Source organism: Coturnix japonica, chromosome 1, assembly GCF_001577835.2.
Source record: "Coturnix japonica isolate 7356 chromosome 1, Coturnix japonica 2.1, whole genome shotgun sequence".
Taxonomy (NCBI): domain Eukaryota; kingdom Metazoa; phylum Chordata; class Aves; order Galliformes; family Phasianidae; genus Coturnix; species Coturnix japonica.
In genome coordinates, this window is record NC_029516.1 from 44,239,152 (window position 1) to 44,257,088 (window position 17,937).

The window sequence follows — 17,937 nt, forward strand, 5'->3', positions numbered from 1 at the left end:
CCTGTGGGGCTCAAAGTGATCCTCAAAAGCAGCTTAGGAACAGGGTCAGAGAGTGCTCAGATAGCCCAGTGAAAGTCCTTTTCACAAGGAAAGAGCCACGCCATGTACCCAGCAAGATCAAACTACAGGGTGATCAGCCCTGCAGATCCCTGCAGCCAACATTAACGATTCCCTTTGTCTGGAAAGGCTCCATCTCTGCTATGTGAGGCACCCCGCTTTGGGCCATCTCATGTCAGCTGTACAAATGGACTATTAAACAGTCCAGGCTTCAGTCTCATTTATCCTCAGGCCTCTTCACTCAGAGCTGGCAGTGGGGAAGACCTTTAAGTGGACTGAGATTACAACTACACTCATTTCCAGGCATTTCTGCATTGCAAGAGCATGTTGAAGTGGTGTTGCTGCAAAGGGAATCAGGTCCATTGTTTTCTTAACTGTCAGACCATCCAGAACGACACTGTAGGGAAGAGGGGGAAGCAAATACACATTTCACAGTTCAGTGGCTTATAAGACATCTCCATGGCACTCTGACAGTTTCCCCTGTTTATGTATTTCATTTCAATTCACAGTCCTGTTTCATGAAGTAGGTTTTGCATTCATACACCTGCTCTAGCACCAGTAGCATCACATCATAGGAGAGGCAGAGGTGATCAAGCTGCCTGCAGGGCAGCCCCAGGACACTGCCCGCCTCTGCTTCACCCATTCTCCTGTAAATTACACAAGTAACATTTCCATTACAGTCGCAAGAGGCTCTTCTGCTCTATTACACCCATGACACTAGCAAATATTTCCTAATACTCAGCCTCAGTTTGTCCCTTTGAACTTCATTTGAACCAATTTCAAGGGAAAAACAATCAAATAAAAAATAAAAAACACTCAGATTACTGTTCTTTCAAGGGGTTCACACTTTCCCACAGAGAACTCCATGCTAATTTAACACAAGTATAGGTAGTAGGCAAAATTCTTCAAACAAATAGAAAAGCAGGTTATGATTTTAGTTTCTTCCATTGCCCAAAACATTATTCCAAAGTTTATTCATCAACAAAACTCATCCATTAATTTCCAAAATCAAATGTAATTGGCAATTACATTTAATTCAAAAGGAAATTCCATGCTTGCTCTATGTTGTGACCTTCAGAAGATGTACACAGTGTTGAACACACAGCCCTACAGAAGCCCAATAGGAAACGCTGCAATAGGCCTATTTTCAAGGGCAGACTACTTGCTGTTTTCCAACAGTCAGACTCATCCAGAACCCAAAAACTGAGGGAACTCCAAATCATCAGTCACCTGGAAAATCTCAGCCACATAACTGTATCTTAGTGTATAACATCCCACGACTGGATCACACATGGTCTTCTGGCTTTTCATCCCCAGCTGTTTGCATTGCTCCGGTAGAGAGGAATGCAAAGCACAGACCACCATGGGCAGGTGTGGCCTATTTGACCTATGAAATGCTCTGACAGTGATAAAGACCTTTCAGTGGACTGGGCCACACTCTGAGCACCCTGATCTAGCTGTAGGTATCCCCGTTCACTGCAGGAAGTTGGACCTTTAAAGGTCCCTTCCAACTCAAAAGGCTGTGATTCTATGACTGAGATTACATCTATATTCCTTTCATGACCTCTGTGAGATGGCTCTCAGAGAAATTACAAAGCAAGGCTCCAAGAAGATGAGGACACCAGTAGCCTGATGGGAGTTTCAGCTTTATGTGTCAGTATTTAGAAAGCAGTGTCGATGTCTAATTAAACAAACAGCAATATTAGGTGGTTCTCATTCCTCTTTCCCCTCCTACCCAAGAATGATGTCACTGTGAGAATCTCCCTTGCACAGCCTGACAAGAGGAGTTCAAATCAGCAAGAGATGTGACACAAGAGGGTGTAATTTCTGTTCATTTTCTACCAGAAAGATTAGAACAGCTAATAATAATCAAGGAGGGATCATCAGTGACTCCGATCCTTAGAGATTTACACTTAAAGCAGCACAAAAATCCCTCACTTCACACCTTAATGACTGAAATTATTCTCCAAATTTGGCACAATAACTCTTCAGAGGGTTCTCTCTGTATCCCGTTAGTAACATGTTTACAAAAGTGTGCAGGAAGTGTGCGAAAAAACAAAAAGCAGCTCACTCTGTGGCTTTCCCCACATTCCAGTGGTTCACAGGGGTTAGACCTGTGTCACCAGTATATCAGCACGATCACTGCCCACTCTAGCCAGAGGATAATCAGTCCCCAGATGAGCAACCAAGGGGCTCAGAGACTCCCTGCATACTTGCAGCAGGGGCAGCATGAGGGCAGAGGGCTGTACGTGTGGGTGAGATAACACAAGATGAAGCTGTGCCTGAAAGATGCAGCGAGGGTCTGATGCATGATTTCCCTGGTGTATGTGACTCCAATATGGAGAGAGAAAGAGAGCATGATCATTTTAATTAATTTCATTTGCTAGAATCACCTTTCAGCAAATATTCTTGCTAGCGTGGGCGTTTCTGGGGCTGCTCATCATAGGCATGGAAGAGTCCATCCCCTCTGCAGCCCAGCACAGACACAGCAGTTGCAGTCCCCAAACAAAGCTGTGTGCGAGCAAGATGCAGATGACATGGAGGAAACAGACATTCTTCGCCTGTGCCACAGGGCACTCAGCAAGGAACAGAGCCAAATAGAATGCGTTCTTGGACACAGAGCAAGTCAGACCCAGAGGAGCTGGCTCCCTGTCCCAAGCTCAGACCACTAGGTAACATCACCCATCCTAGAGATGAGGCTGCTGGCCTTTCAAGCTAATGGTGAGTGTTTCCAAGGCTGGCTGGCATAGGAAATAGAGCATTAAAACCACATCAGATGGCAAATTTAGGACCAGCAGAGAAATGATGACATTTTAAATGGTTTCAGCTAGTGATGGAGAAAGCCTGGAAAAGCAAACGTGGCAGGCTGAGGGGCTGTGGGGAGAGGCAGAAAGGGTGTCAGCTGAATTTAAGTCTGCCCTAGAGACAGCTCTGAAAGGGATGTGTTTAAAATCAGCACAAACCACTCTGACTTCTGCCTCCAGTGTCCTGCTGGGAATCAGCTCCTCCTGCAGCTATGGAACGGGTGGGCAAATCTGGACAGAGTGCTGGCTCCATCCTCAGCACTCCCTGAATCACACATGCACAAATACACACACACACAGGCGCTCCCCTGTGCCCTGTCAATGCTTGTTACACTCCAATGCGACAAGCGGTCTGATTATCCCAACACCAACCACCTCCCCCAGTAAGACAGGCTGTACAAATAAAGCAGCCTCTTTGCCATCCGCGTCAGGGGGTCATCTCTGCAGCCCAGCACAAAAGCGAGGAAGGAAAGGAGAAATGGGGTGTGGGTGGACTGTGGGGAGGAAAGGCGATGGGATATCTCTGCCTGAAAGGATTTGCAAGGTAAAAGGTATTTGGTGCAGGGTAAGGGGAGGGGACACAGACTATCAGCCTCCTGGAAACTCAGCATAGTATGAAATACTGAAGCCAGTTCAGCAGTGTAATGGCAGTGAGGGGAAGCAGTGCAAACCGCTTACCCCCAAAACTCTGCATGGCCAAGTAGCCTTTTTGTTCCCTGGCAGACAGGATTACACAGTCACCAGCCAGAGGTGCAGGCTGCAGGCACAGCTGCTGGCCCAGCTCTGCTTCATGCAAGGATGCTGCATTGCTGCATCCTAGCATGGCTGCCTGCAGATCCAGCCACATTACTCGTGCAGTTTGGTGCACACAGCTCTGGTGCAGCTTCCAGCTGCAGCTCCCTTCCTTCCCACATGCCAGCTGCTGGACCAGGATGGGCAAACGGAGGAGTGGGAGGACTCAAAGGACAAGGGGAATGGGGCTTAGGACCAGTACCTCTATCTAAAGATGGGAGTTCTGACCTTCAGATGGCAAGTGATTGACAAATAGAGGTATAGCCAGAACTAACTGATGTTAATAGCTTCTTCCATTTGAGAGACTGAACAGCATACACTTTTTTTTTTTTTTTTAAATGAGAAAACTACAATTGATCCCTTCAACTTTTGATGTAAACCTCCATTCTCTAAACCCAAGGGAAGCTTAAAATAATACAGATATTATTTCTCCATACTGTTGCTCGACATTTCTGTGCCTGCCTCTGCCTCAGAGGACAGCCAATACATGCACACATTCATCCGGACCCAGCTGTGAGGATGTGAGATCCTTTCAGATAGGCAGGCTCCAGGGGACATCAAATACAATTTCTCATTCCCAAAAAGATCATAAAATCACAGAATGGTTTGGGTTGGATGGCACTTCGAAGCCCACTCAGTTCCACTCCCCTACCCTCGGCCAGGGCTACCACCCACCAGCTCAGGCTTCCCAATGCCCCATCCAACCTGGCCTTAAGCCTTCAAAGACGGGGCATGCACAGCCCTCTGGGCAAAAGATGAGAATAGGTTCTGTGTGGGCCTTGGATCAAACTTCCCTACCATTGGTACTGGCCCTGGGTGAGCCCTTGGAGGCTCTCCCATCGCTCTGTCCCTTGCACTACTCCTGCCGTTGTGGTGCTGATGTCTCATGATGCTGAGAAAGCTGTGCACATCTGGCTGCGTCCCTATAACATCTGGCCAATGTCAGGTATGATTTACAGCAAAAAGATTCCATGCAAGGGGCATGAGAGCAGCTGATTTAACGTAATAAGGGGCATGGACTCTTCTTTCCGCAATTATGAAAAACAAAACCAAAACAAAATAGACAAAAAAAAAAATAGAAGCAGCCACAGAAAAACTAAAACTTAAAGAAACAGCATCCCACTCTTCTTCATTTACTTCTTTTACCCTCACTGTCAGTGTTATTACTGACTCTGGGAAGGTGCATGGAAGAATGAAAACAAGTGTAGAAATGAGAGCAAACAAATTCCAAATTGTGTAGGTAGGACACACCAAAAAATCTGTCCAGGCTGCAGCCATATTTTACCACTGGGAACCAATATGACCTCAGGCTGAAATACCCCAAGCTCAAGATTGTTTTCATTAAGCAAAGAGGTTAGGAGAGTGTCTAGATTAGGAAATATCTCTCAGGCTACAAGATTGTAGAGATATAAGAGATTAATTTGTTTTTTCCCTGCTGCCCACACCTTTCTAAAAGACAAGAGGGCACATGCTGGTCTGGAATAAATATTCCGCTGACATTGATGGAGTGATGCTGTCTGATCTGCTGAGGTTCTGGCCTCTCACCTCTAAGAATGTTGAATCTTCTTGATGTTTGGTCCTGACCTGTGAAAAAATCCATTTCTGGTGGAAGATAAATTTATTCTGATCTGTCCTTGCTGTTCCTCCATCATACTCTGAAAAGTTGTTTTGAAGACAATATACATGTGAGTCTTCCCGGTGACTCCTTCCCAGTGACAGTTCCATATACAGCAGAAGGATGAACCTTTTTCCATCACTCCCTTTCTTAATAATAAAATAAATGGCACTTACACTTTCCTTCCCATTTCCTTGATTTCCCATCATGAATTTATCGCTTTAGAAAGATTCAGAGCTGACAGTCATTCAAGACTGATTATATATCTATCCTTAGAGTGTACAGGGAACAAGAAAAGTGGCAGGGACAATTTCCTACATGCATTTGATTCCAATGAGTCAGGGTCATTCCTGAGGACAAGCTCACTTTCCACAGTCTGTGCAGTCCCAGCCCTTCTCCCAAAAATGCTGAGGAACTTTAAGCACTGTATCACAGGATTTTGCAGCACACACAGCTGCCCATCAGGATTACCCTTGAATGGGGAACATGGGGTCATCTCCAATCTGGGGCAGAAATGATACTGATGCTTAGGTGAGAGGTAGTTTGTCCCATGTCTCTAGTGAGCTTCAGAGTTTCCACAAGAACATTTTTTGCCAAGTATCAAATACCACCTCAAAAAGGGCAGGACAAATATTAATTTCCCTCCTGTTTGCTATGTCAGTCCCACCAGTACCTTGGAAATTCAACCACAGCCAAATTTCTCACATACACATCCTAACTAGCCCATTTTGACAAACACAGGAGCCAGAAAAAACACCTATCAAAATCACCTTCTTAAGAGGGATAAGAATGTGACAAAAACATTTGCTTGTGAAGAAGTCAACATTTTTTCAGAAAGTTGGAAGGAACCATAAGATCTGAAAATTGTAACAACATTGGACATAAAATGAAACTCCTGGCATGGTCGTGCTCTTGTCCTCCTGCCCCTTCTTTTGTGGACAAGAGTCCCAGTGAAAATACACATAATGCGCCACTCTGTACAAGTCCTACAAGGACCGGCATTACCTCAGCAAGAGGAAGGGATATCACTGGAGATTCAGTCTGTTCAGGTTTAAAGGAGGAGAAATAGGAACAAGTTCCCATGCTCCTAGTCGCAAGAGAGAGCAAATAGGATTTCCATGTCAAAAGATTTCGTTTTAAACCCAAAATATTTGATTTACAACTTCTGTTCAAAAACTATCAATTTTGCTGGTAAAATGACACAGTCCCAAATAGCTTGAGAATATACCTCTACACCTCTGGCCTCACTGGATATAAAACTGAAACAAGGAAAAGTGTATTAAGAACATATCCTGGTTAAAGCTGAAAATATCCATAAATCTCATAGGAAATCAACCTATTCTCAGAAAGTGTTTTTAACCAAAAAGCTTTGATAAAAATATATACGCTTCCGAATTGACTCAACGAACCTTTAAGTAATATAAAATAGATAACAGGAAATAGCTGTAAGGTCAAAATTGTTACAGTGACTGGGAAAAATAAAAACTAAACATTCTGACCAATGTTGGATAAAGCCACAAAGCTTTGCCAAGTTAATGAAGTCCTACAAATTACTGATGGCACACATTATTTTTAATTTTCACGTTTTCCCATCTTTTCTTCTTCATCAAGAATGGATAATGTAACACTTTGAAGGAAATACTCAAAGGTATTTCTCCTGTCAGAAAGGACTAAAAAGCTGCTGTGGAAGATTTACATGGTGCAGTAAAAGCATAGAAAATTACATTTGTCAGAACAGCTGACAGTAGGTAATAATTATGTCTTGGTATCCACCTAACAGGTCACTGATGGAAGCCGTACCACTAGGAGCAGGCAAATACTGAAAGGCTAATCGCTGTCCTTCAGATCTGTTTATCTGTCTTAGTGCATAGTCATGCAAACACTGGTAGGGCAAGCCATCACGGGACAAAAGTCAAACAAGGCTCAACGTTCTTTTACCCAGGATGATGTTTTTGAGCTTTTTCTATCTGCACAGCCTTAAAAAATATGCCAGTTCAAATACTGGCCCCTTACAGTGAATTTGAATCCTCAGACAACAGCCTTACTTTTCTGAATTGTTTTTGATCCACGTGACTACAGACAATAGCTTAAAACAAGTGACCAAATGGACATGAATCTCAACAGACTCTTCTGTTGTCTGAAAGAACCTGATGTCATGGGAGTTAACCATAGGAATATCTGAATATACTGTGTTCTAGCGACTTTTTAAGAAATATCATATTTCTTAAGAAATTTAAGAAATATGATTTGTTACATACATTACTGCTGTTCAGTTATAAAAATTCAATGATGGTTCTCTCCAAAAAGGGAAGGCTCCTTGGCCTCTTTTCCTGCTGTTAAAACCCAATCTGAGCCTGTTGGAATCATGGTCGATGGGCAATAATGATGGCAGTGCCTGATTCTATGATCTCTGTATTTATCCAGAGCTCATTACAGTTTCTGTCTCAGAAGTCAAGACCAGCAAACAAGTGAGCACATCAACTTTCCTCCAGAGCTGCCAGGATTTTTTTGTTTGCAAAAAAAACCTTCACATCTGTCAAAAAAGTTCCCCCACTTTTGCAAGAAGCCAACAAGGCTAAAATAGCCGGAGAAACTGAAATAAATACATTTATTATACCCCTTGAAACAGCAAGCTAACTTAACTTTTTCAACCCACCAAGAAACTATAAGTGATTTTAAGGTTATTCAATTTTTATCAAGTTTTAAAAGCATACACACTATTTGCAATACATATAAGAAATATCAGAATACTTCGTTTGGAAATGACCTACAAAGACCATCATATCCAACTGCCTGACCTCTTCAGGGCTAGCCAAAAGTTAAAGCATGCCACTGAGGGCATTGTCCAAACGGCTCTTTAACAGTGTCAGGCATGGGGCATCAACCACCTCTCTAGGAAGAGTGTGTTTCTCTTCCAGTGTTTCTCCATTCTCACAATGAAGAAGTTTTCCCTGAGAAGAGTGAATCTGTGGCATTTACACGAGCAGAGTTACTGCCCGTAAGGCCACTCGGTCTAAAAAGTGCGGCTGGATTTTCCGTGTCTGTAGCTGTTCAGCCAAGATGGCACCCTATCAGTTTCTCCCCTCATCGTCACATCTCTAAAGGGGAACTGATTAAAACAAACAAACAGTCACCTCTGTCAGCGATTGTGTGTGTGTATGGGGGACAAATTCTGCTGCCCCCTCCTTCCCCCCCCATCCCCGCCAGAGGAGCTGTTCTCAGCTCAGCTCCCTTCTCTCTCTTTTTCTCTCCCTCTGTGGGTTGATGTTTCCATGGAAACATGTTCTTTAGTGCCACTGAAATTACATTGCATTTAAAGCATTAACCCTTCCTTGGGCTGAAGAAGGTCTCAGAACAATTAGGGTCTTTTATTATTATTATTTTTTTAATTCCCTCTCCTTTAAACTTCCTTGTCATTTCTCTTCCCTTGCAGCAATAGGAAACCCTCATTCTTCCTTAGGAGACCTCCCAGCTAAAATTTTTCTGATGAGGGGCACAAGATATATCAGCAGTGGGGTAGTGTCTAATTTAAGATTTCTTCTTTTTTTTTTTTTTTTCTCCACTTATTTTTACACAAAGCCATTAACACATTTCTCTCCACGCAACATGCAAACAGGGAAAACTCTGCAATAGCAAAGAAATTGAAGAGTGAAGCAAGAGAGAAGGAGAAGCAAGCAAGCCACAAGCTGGCACATGGGAAGAATACAGCTTCAGTTAATACTGGAGTTGGAGCACTGAAACCCCTCATAGCTCCACAATGAGCAGCAGCTTCTTCATTGCAGTGTCATAATCACAGATCTCACCACTCCTCCTCAAGCCTGGCTTCTTCTCTTCACAATCACGTCTGTAATTAGCCACTCTTGTCTTTGCTTGCATTTAGCACTCCAAACACCACTGTAATACTCGGTGCAATCAACATCCTCGTCATCACCAGTACCCTTCCCTCTGCCACTGCTTTTCCACCCAAATTGCCATCTCTGATATTCTTCCTATTGGTACTCTAATGCCAGCCACTGTCATTCTCAACACAGCTACTGCCGGGGCATTGCTCCTTTCACTGCAGCCAGTTTGACCACTGAGCCACAGACAATTTCTGTGTCCCACATGTGGGCCAGCAAGGCACTGAAAGTCATCCCATCCAGGTACTCCCTAGATCCCAGGTCCAAGCTCAGAATTACCCTGCAAATTCTCAGCCCAGAGCTTAGCCCTACCACAGTGACAGTCATCACCTATGTGTGTCTTTCCTCCACTGACATCATCCCTTCTTCAAACACTGGGAGTTAAAGCTGCCCAGAGAGGCTGTGGAGTCTTCTTCTCTGGAGGTATTTTAAACCCTAGACTAGATGATCTCCAGAGGTCCCCTCCAGCCCCTATTATTCTGTAATACCAAGAATCTCTTTCTAGCATTTCATCTGATACCTACACTCATGCACGCCTCCTTTCTGCTCCAAAGTTTCATCACTTGACAGTATACAGCCCCCTTTTATTATCTGTACCTGCACAGCTATAGGGTCCATATTCCCTTGCATCATCTATTTTGGGTTGCCCAATGAACACTGTGAACACTTCACGCATATCTCACTATTCTCTGCTCTTGCCCCAAAAGTCAGAGCGTGAAGCCTCCTGCTTTGAGCTGAGTGCATATGTAGTGCCGTAAGGATCAGTGTGGGAGGAAGACGCTATTCTGAAGTGTATGATAAATATGGATAACAAACTCAACCTAAGTCTTTTCTGATTGTCTGTAGTGGGTTCCCAATATGGGAGATAGAAATATCATGGGTACATTTTGAACATGGCTGGGAACACTGCCAAAGTCCTACTCAGAGTTCACACGTTTACATCATTTATATCACATCCGACTTGCGCTTTGTATTATTAACTTTGTAGAGTGTTTTGTGATGTAGTTTATAGTCCAGACTCTGTTAAATAAATGTACGTGTCCTCACTCCCTTCCTTTTATTAAGATGGTGATGTCTGGGGCTACACACACTCTTGCTAAGAACCAGAGGGTGACTATGTCTGCTGTGTGGTCAGCACATTTCCAAGTTCTAAAGTAGCATTTTGGAAAACCTTCTGGGATTCATCCCTGGGACCTGAAATGTGTAAAAGGAAAGGAAATATCTGCCTCTAGGTCACCAGTTCTACTTCTAGCCCAGGTTGGTAGGGACTGAAGACTTTTTCTCTGCTGTTGGATGTTCAGAAGCCTTTGTGGAATGTAGAGATGGGGTCCACATGAGAAGTGTTCAACAAGGCACCATGACTACTCAGGATTCTTTGTCAGCAGTGTCAGAAAACACTGTGCAATAGTGCAACTGATGGAATTATATTAATTTAGAACAGAGTGAAGGCATATTGATAAGAGAAGAGGTAAAGTATGACTGATACATAAAGCTTTTAACTTTCTGCAGGACAGCCCATAATCCACGGCAGCTGAAAATCCATCACCTTCCAGGAATACATACAAAACAAGTTACAATGACCCAGCACTATGACTTTATGATTTCATAAATCAATAATTTCTCCAACAGTCTAAAAAGACTTAGGGTTATACCCCATCACTTACTCCATGTGTCCTATTTAGACTCTGACTACCATGACATCTGAGGCCAGGCAAGCAGCTGAGTGACTCAGATGCCTGACACTCACAACAATGGGGAAAGGTAACAATAATGAATAGGTTAGGTGTCTGCAGTAGGTTGTCTGAATGTAGTTCTCTGTACATTAAAAAATATATATAAACAAGAGAGAGAGTCAACTTCAGCCCCAGCTGCTGCATCCCCTGTGAGGTAAATGTGCCATTTTACTTCAGAGTTGCATTTGATTCTGAATGATTTCTCCTTCTGTAGGTAAAGGTCAGTTTAAAGAAGCCCCAGGTGTAATGCTAACATCACCTCCAATCAAAGATTCTCAGGAGGTCTGAAACAAGTACAAGGTCCACATTTGGCCTATATTATCTGAATTCTTTCCCTTCTCTCTCCTGAAGTGTCAAAGTAGGAAATTTCCCAAGAATATTTCTTCACTCAGGAGTATTCCAGGACTCCTTACACCTAGAAATACTGTGAACAAGCTTTTCCAGCATACATCTGGAGTTCCCAAGCCACAGTGCACACTGCAGGAAGCCTGAACACAGCACAGATGGAAGCAGCAAGTGTGCTGGGAGTGAGACCAGAACATTTCCATGCAGAGTGCAACAGAGAGTCAATTCCCACATCTAGCACCAGCTCCTTTCAATTCAAACAACTAGCAACAAAGCTATCAAAGCATCTTAGCACCAGTGATATCTAGGTGAGTTTATTCAGACCTGTACTTCAATAAATTCACCTCTGACTGGTGCTTAACTTAGTACATTAAAAAGTAACCCACAAACCTCACACCCAAGCTCTGGACATAGCCTGATAGTTTGGGAATTGGCATGAGTGCCAGGTGGGCTGACGTGAGCTCTGGTCCTGGTCTCATTCAGTACTTTAAGCTGCATCATTTCCGCAGCTCTTGCCATGCACATATTGAGGCAGCATATGAGTTGTCTGCACCATCTTCTCTTGGCAGTGCTCACTAAGATCCTTTCAGAAAAAGCAACCTCCAGAGGAGGCATCTTTCTGAAATCTTTCCCCCTTCCTTTCACTCCAGCATTACTTGGGTGTTTAAAAACCACTGAGCCAGGCTCCAGATTCCAGAAGACACAGTGCTTTGAAGGAAAATTATCACAATGAAAACACTTCCCAAACCCATACCTCTGTTGGGTGCCCATAGGCTGGAGCTGCCTTCTGCAGCTTCTCTCCCTCCAGGTTCTTGCCAAGACAGAGGCAGAGACCTCCCCCTGCCCAGGGACAAGATTCCAAAGATGCAGATGGAGCCTCCTCCACCCACACACAAAAAAGCAAACTTTTAGCACCAAAAAAAGAAATGGGGGGAGAGGGGGTGAAGGAAGGAGGGGAGGGCAGCTGAAATTCTTTGTGGATTTTAACTTTTCCATGGCAACAGGCTTTAGAAGCAGTAGGGCTGGGGAAGGGGGTGAGGAGAGGGAGAGAGGCAGAGCGCTAAGGAGGGTGTTCCGTGCACTGGTACATTGCCATGGAAACCCGCTTGCATTGCAACTGCCAAAGTCAGCCAACATCCCAGAAATGGGCTTGGAAGAGGGCCCAGGAGGGGCTGGGCACGGCAGTCATCACCTGCATGCCCAATCTTTTCCCCAGTCTCTGCCAGTCCTGCTGCTGATACCCTCACCTCTGCCAGACAGTCAAATTTAGTTCAGTGGAAGAGTGGGAGGAAGCATGGATCAGCAAATGAAGTAACCAGGGCAGGCGGGAAGGAGCAAGGTAAAGAGGGGTGATTCTTCTGGTAGCCACTGGTTTGCTTTCCACCTTTACACATCGATCTGGACCATGCAGATGTCACCGTTTTCGCACCCCAGATGGTGGTAGAAAGAGGAAATCACTCCTAATTACTGAAATCAAGATGGAAATGTTACTTCATTGCAAACTTAGCTGCTGAGGAAAGAAGGAAGGCTGTGTCTGACTAGAAGTCACTAGGTCTCTGAACAGCGACATCTCCCTTTTGACTGTGTCTGTCTCACCAGTACAATAAATGCCCCCATCCATCTCAAAGATATGATGGATGTCATCACATCGTGGTCAGGTGAAGAATAAGAGGAGATTCTGCTAATGTAAATTAAGCACATTATAAAATCATAAAATCATATAATGGCTTAGGTTGGAGAGTACCTTGAAGATCACCCAGTTCCACCCCCCTGTGATGGACAGGGCTGCCACCCACCAGCTCAGGCTGCCTAGAACCCCATCCAACCTGGCTCCGAAGGCCTCCAGGGATGGGGCACCCACAGCTCTCTGGGCAGCCTCTGCCACTGCCTCATCACTCTAACATAAGTTAACGCTGCCTACCAGTCCTCTTCTGCAGCACTCAGAGGGCAAGCAGCTTGGTGCAATCAACAATCAGCCATTCACACCCCTTCACACACTGTATTTCAACAGAAGCCTTCTGCTGCCATAAGAAACTGTTAAAGACAGATTTTGGAGGAAGAACTTAAAAAGGACCAACAACTTCTATGAACCCTTGCTAGTATTTATAGTCGTACCCCTAGGATCGAAAGGGATGGATGAGTTGTTTCAGGCTGCAGACGGCTGCAGACAGCAGGAAGGAACTGACTCCTACTCCAACCACACAACTGGCTAAGCAAATTGTGGAGGAAGATTCCCTTCTCCTGAAGCATCTGCTGTAACCCATCTGATTCCACAATGAATCAGTAGTATGAGGATAGACTGCTGTCAGGGTGGGGGGAGAAGGAGGAAAAGACTGCAAATCGGACAGCTATAAAATAGGGAGTTACCAGTCTCCACTTTGTCAGAGGAAAGGACATTGACCAGATGAAGATCTTCATGCTTCTAAACAATATGTTTGGATTACTACTGATCATATAACGTCAGTGAAGTAGCTTAACTTTTAATATAATATTAACTTGGTATTTCCACATCTTTCAAAGCAGAGGATCTGAACATTCTCAGTACCATTTATCTCTTTGTATCACCCACACTGATGAAATAAGGCATCCTGCAGTGACAATCCTACATGACTATTCAGCAGAAGCAAAATCTGTGTCCTTAAGCTCCATGTAAAGAGCCCAATCACACCTGGCTGGATCACCAAGTGATTCATTTGCACTGCTTTATTTATTACTGAGACTGGAGCCCAAGCCCAGGCCACCAGACCAATTCTCACCTGTCCTCACTGCTGGTCATGGGCAAGGATGATGGTGCTGGTGTTTCTCCCAGCTTCTCCATTGAAGAGAAATCAGATGACGTTTCAACTCCATAATTTCCTAGGTGTCTAGAACTAACCTACCACAATCATTGATGCCTTCAAGAACTCATCATCAAGGTGAAACATTTTACCAGATTCCTACTTAGACTGTTGATGGGACCTGAAACTAAACAGTGTTTTGAAGGAAGAGAGAGGAAATAATAAAAATGATCCTTTATGAACTTAAACAGTAAGCTGTTCAATGTGAAAAAGTTGGCATGTGGTTAGTTCTTTTCAGGTTTTAACATGGATAATGCTCAGAGAGTAATAAATACATTAAGTTTAATTTGGTGCTGATTTTCAGGTCTTTACTGAGAAGATCTTGTCAAGCTGCTCAACTGGGACCACCTTCAAACAGCTGAGATCACGAGGGATGTTTTTTCTCAGGCTGGGCTCACTTAAAATCTTGAAATATAAGTGTTACTCTGCAAGGCAATATGAAGGCAGATAGTAAGCAAAGTAATAGGCCCAGATAAGCCAAAGTTTAGAGTCATCACTAGTAGTGAATTGAGGTCTAATTCAGAGCCTGGATAAGGTACTATGCTTTGTGGGCAAGAGAAACTCCTTCTCTGCCCTAATTCTGACCCAGTAACTGAGGTGATACTGACTCCAACCAAAAAGTCACAAGTTCCCCTCTCCAGCCACACTGAACGTTTGATTTCAGCAAAGGGGAGTACACAAAGGACACTGCCCTCCTACAGGGACAGTTTTCACCCCAGAGCCTGCCACTGTAAACACAATTAACCATGCACCAATAATTGGAACCAATCACAGTTATTTTCTCCCAGACTTTATCATCATAATTACTTTTCAGGAGCTCTTCAGTATAGCATGTATGAGTAAACGGAGAAAGCACCAAACCTTGTAGCCCAAGATCTGGTGCCAGTGACCTTCTAGGGAGCTCAAGTAGCAGCCCACTCCCAGCTGTTCATCATTTACTGGTCAGTCAGTACCAAACAGGAGCCTCCTCATGGAAGCTGGACTCTTTTCTTTTGCCCAGCACTGAACTTATCTCTATATCTCCTCTGCTTGTGTCTCCCTCCTCAGAAATGGTTAGACTATAAAATATGTACCTGTATCACTTACAGGAGCTTTACTGGCCCATCTGTGAAATTGTTCTGTCTCTTGAAGGCGTGTGCAAGAGACATCCTTCTCCACCCCCCACTCCCCCTCCTCATCCTCCACTGATGGATTGGGTCTGTCAGCTTGTCAGCTCTCATTGGGCACTGTTTGACATAAGTCCACATCAGGGCAGTGAAAATCTGTTTGCAGTCAGCTCTCCCAGTAGCTCCTGCAGAACTGGGGAGGCTGACCCTCTCCAAAAAATGCTGCTTCTGCTGCCTACAAAAACACCACAGATGACGGGGATGTTAGAAAAAAAGCCTGAGCCAGAGCAGCAGTGCTACAAGTCTGTTTAAGGTCTGCTGGTGCAGGGCAGAGGAAGGGCAGAGATTTGGGAAAGAAACTTCATGGCTCCTGGAACCCACTCACAAACACTGCAACCCAGAACAGTAGCCAGTGACTACAGAAGAGGAAGTCTGCACAGTGAAGGCTGCGAGGGGATGCAGCTCAGTGCTATGGCCCTGAAATAATGTTCTGAGAATCCCTGAACTCTCCAGTTGCAAATGTCATCTGTCAATACCAGGCTCTCTTCTTCTGGAGCAGTTCTGACAGGGGTAGCTGAGAAGGGACATCAGAGGCTAGCTAGGCCTGCAGTGCCTCCAAAGGCTAAGTTGCTATGTTACATCAGGGAGCCAGTCATTCAAAATACGGTTTCTTGACTCTGCTTTCTTACGTCTAAAAAAATTACACAGCTTGAAATCCCTGAAAATCCTACTCAGAGTCTTTGTAGAAAGCCAGAATCAAGGCTGTAACGGTTATCACAGTGTCTTGGAAGGAAAACCATTAGAGATCAGGAACATCTAAGTTGCTGCCATCATCCTCACCTCTCCGCTTCCCTTCAGTTTTTTTCTGACATGGGAAAGAACATGCAAGAGTACCTTAGTTTCTAGGAGGGAGATGAGGTGCTATGATGGACAGTTCAGAGACTAAGGAGATTGAGTACAGCCCACAGAGATTCTCAAAGGGAACCAGTTTGGTGGGGAAAGTGGGAATTAATGATGAAGAATTCCCTTGCAAGTCAAATTTCAGCCTTCCACTTCCAACTTCAGGCCCTCATTCAGCAAAGACTCAGGCTGAAAATGTTGAGACTTTAACCCTACTTAGCATTGCAGCCCTTGATTGAGAAAACACTTCTATAGATGAGCTCTTCAAATTGTAATTCTTTGCTCTCCTGCAATGTAAGCTTTGTTTAGGCAGTGAAAAGAGAAACATTTGATTGGATTACTGTGCCTAGAAGATAAGATTCCAGATAGCATCCATTTCCACCATACTGCATTCTGTGAGACAGGCAAATAAAAACACAGCTCAAAGATACCACTACAGCAAACAAGATTTTTACAGTAATAGAGAAACTCAAATTGGAAAAGACAGTTGCAAGTGACCTTCTAAGCCTCCAACCCAAAGGAGGGCTTGCCTTAGGGGATCTTTTCACACATCTTTTCATACCCACTTTTCAATGAGGTAACAAAAGATTGAACTATGACCATTAACTTACTTTTCACATACTGTTTCATGTCTCAGTCACCTCTTCTCACACCTGCACAACACACACATGTAGTTTTTAGCCCTGCCTTCAAACAATTGTGAACAGAAACAAGACTTTCCATTCTCTCTAACAAACAGAATGACCAAAATAAATAAACAAATAAATAAATAATCTAACAATAATAACAAAGAACAACTGAAGATCACCCTGCAGCCAAATATGACAGCTAACAAGTAAGAAGGATGTTGGATCAGGAAAAGAGTGAATGGAAAAAACGTGATTGCCAGAGAGAAGTGGAAAGATGGAGAGTTGTGGCACAGAGAACTTCTGGATCTGTTTTAGCAGTAGTAAGAAGCACTGGAAATCTTTCAAGCAAGGTTTAGTCCTCCAGAGTTTTTAGCTTAGCACTTTTGAGCCAACAACTACAAATAGTTGAGCTAAGCAGACATGTTTTAGATATTGAAGGGAACCTCCTTGCTGTCAGATCCTCTTTCCCATGGAGATTCACTGGGTGCCAGCTGCCCATTTAGGATGCTGACCACAGCATTGGTTCTCCCACTGCTTCCCTCATAACTGCTCTGTCAAAAGGGACTCAGGTGCACATTATAAGTCTGAGAAAATGCTCATGTTGGCAGTGGAGAAGTAGCTGCAGTTCTTCACACCAAGTACAGTGGAATACAAAGAGGGATGGGAGATCCAGTGAGTGAGCACTTAACATATGGCTGGGCTGAATCACATAAAGATGAGCCTGCTCTCCACCTCAAAGCCCTGCCCTGTGCATCAGTTTCATTATTATCTATGGCAATAGTGAAAGAGGATTCCCATCCTGGAACAGAGCTATAAAAGCATCTGTGACTCCCTCCCATCATAGTCCAAATTAATTTTTTCCTGCCTCTGTAGGACTGATGCATGAAGTCCCATTGAGCCTTGTGTAATAGCTGGGGCTAGTACTATTAAGAGAACTGCCTAATCTATATCGGTATCTTTTGAAGCTTTTTGCCATAATATTTGCTTAAGACAGCAATTTCCATACTTAAACTAGTCACTCTATTTTACATCTTCTCCTTTTAGCCTTTTCCCTTTCAAGTATTTTATGTTTGCTGTATCTTAACTCCAGGACATACTATTTACTTTTGGACTATGGAAGAAGGCATGGAAGAATCATGGAAGGAAGTCTCAGAAAATGAATAGTGAGATGGATGAAATATTAGTGAACTCTGTCAAAGATAAAAAATGGATCATGCTGA

At 43.9% G+C, this 17,937-nt stretch overlaps 1 protein-coding gene across 7 annotated transcripts in view; it reads right to left on the bottom strand.

The window, feature by feature from the left end:
• Positions 1–17,937, bottom strand: part of GRIN2B (glutamate ionotropic receptor NMDA type subunit 2B) — a 211,905-nt gene that overhangs the window by 87,652 nt on the left and 106,316 nt on the right. The window lies entirely within an intron of this gene.